A 2,500-nucleotide genomic window follows, 5' to 3' on the forward strand; every position below is an offset into this window, starting at 1 on the left:
ATACTTTGCAAAGAAAACTTCTACAAAACAGTTTATCCATTAGTGAGAAAAAAAAAATCTGGAGCAATAATGATGATCCATCACTCATAAAAGTAGTAACCAAAATGAACGCTTTTGAAGCAAAACACAAATTAATGCGAGCAAGTGCACCTAATTGTGTGTGTGTGTGTGTGTATGAGTGTGTGTGCGTTTGTTTGTAAACTCTCTGTAAACCTTGACCGAACATCTTTCAGCGTTTGTGGAAAAATCACATCATAATTGAACCGACACACCATCAATACTCTTTTCCCTAATAACATACTTTTGGCTCACGTATTATTATTATTATTATTATTATTATTATTATTATCATTACTTGCCAAGCTACATCCCTAGTTGGAAAAGCAGTATGCTATAAGCCCGGAGGCCCCAAACAGGGAACATAGCCCAGTGAGGAAAGGAAAAAATGAAAAATAAAATACTTTAAGAACAATAGCAACATTAAGACAAATATGTTCTATATAAACTATAAAAAATTTAACAAAACAAGAAGAGAAATTAGAAAGAATAGTGTGCCCGATTCTATCCTCAAGCAAGAGAACTATAACCCAAGACAGTGGAAGACCATGTTACAGAGGCTATGGCACTATCCAAGACTAGAGAACAATGGTTTGATTTTGGAGGGTCCTTTTAGTATAGCTGCTTACCACAGCTAAAGATTCTCTTCTACAATCAAGAGGAAAGTAGCCAGTGAACAATTACAGTGTAGTAGTTAACCCCTTGGGTGAAGAAGAATTGTTTGATAATATCAGTGTTGTCAGGTGTATGAGGACAGAGGAGAATCTGTAAAGAATAGGCCAGACTATTCGGTGTATGCGTAAGCAACGGAAAATTGTTTTACAAAAGAGAAACGAAAATCTATGAGCCCATTGAGATTAGTGTCTAGTTTTTGCCTATTCTGAAACAGCTGTCAGTTGTCTCTCACTAATTGTACCCTTGGCTTCAGATCACTTTTAGCCTTATTCAAATTCAAGAGACAGAAACGGGACGGATGACAAAGAGAATATGATTAGCTACTTTCAATGACATTTCCCAACTCTTAACAAACCCTGAAAATGAATGACATGACTGACAGATTAATGTGATTTCCTCAGGAGATGACCACTTCACTGTCTGTTTAAAGGACAAACGCCATTGGGTTACTCGAATTCAAGCCTTGTATAATCACTGTTCTATGCCTAAGTGATATTCATATTCTAAGCTTAAGATGCAACAGTGTTGTTTCCTTCAAAGATTCAAAATTATTTCAGAATTAACAAATAGTCAATTCGTTTCAGGTATTTATATCATAACATCGAATAGCACGAACAAAATCTTCCTAATCGGGTAGTTAAATCAGTCGCACTTAAAAAGTTCAAACTTTCAGCACATGTTTTTATGTTAAACAGGCTGACATAAGTCTTTTTATAGTCTATGTATGAATTATTTGTTTTAATGTTGCTAATGTTCTTTAAAATATTTCATTTAAATTTTTCATTACTCCTTATATTGTTTATTTATTTCCTTGTTTCCTTTCTTCACTGCGCTTATAACATCTTGCTTTTCCAACTAGGGTTGTACCTTGGTTAGTAATAATAATAATAATAATAATAATAATAATAATAATAATAATAATAATAACATCATTTGTATATCAAATGATATACTTTCATTATTATCAACATCTTCCGAGCAGTCAGAATCTACGTTAAAATATCCAAAGATAAGTTCTCTTTGTGATGAACAATTCAGTTTGAATAATGATAAGTTATTCCGATAGAGTTAATACAAGGGGATGAATTACAAGATAAGAATTTAAAGACATTTTAAAAAACGTTTATCAATATAATAATTATTATTATTATTATCACACGTCAAGTTACATCCATAAAACGAGAAGCTAATTGCTGCATGAAGTTGCTATACTGTAGGGGCACATCAAAATAAAGAGAGCAACATATTGAGATGTGTAAGAGGTAGGTTAGAGAAGTACAGTCACTGACAAAAAAAAAAAAGAAAAAAAAAAGGGTTTAGTGAAGTAAACAATAAACTTGCTATACTGTAGGGGCACATAAAAATAAAGGCGGCAGCATATTGAAATAAACATTAAACTTTCTATACTTTGTGGTGCATCAAAATAAAAACATGTTGAGATGTGTAAGAAGTAGGTTAGAGAAGTACAGTCACAGGCAAAAAAATAAAAAAAAATAAATAAATAAATAAAATAAAAGAAAGGGTTTGGTGAATTAAGCATTAAACTTGCTATACTTTGGGGCACATCAAAATAAAAACAGCATGTTGAGATGTGTAAGAAGTAGGTTAAAGAAGTACAGTCACAGAAAAAAAAAAAAAAAAAAAAAAAGGGTTTGGTGAAGTAAACATTAAACTTGCTATATTTTGGGGCACATCAAAATAAAGACAGCCACATATTGAGTGTGTAAAAAGTAGGTTGGAAAAGTACAGTAAAATAAAGGCTAAGTTA

The sequence above is a fragment of the Palaemon carinicauda genome, chromosome 10 (genome assembly GCF_036898095.1).
Source record: "Palaemon carinicauda isolate YSFRI2023 chromosome 10, ASM3689809v2, whole genome shotgun sequence".
NCBI lineage: Eukaryota > Metazoa > Arthropoda > Malacostraca > Decapoda > Palaemonidae > Palaemon > Palaemon carinicauda.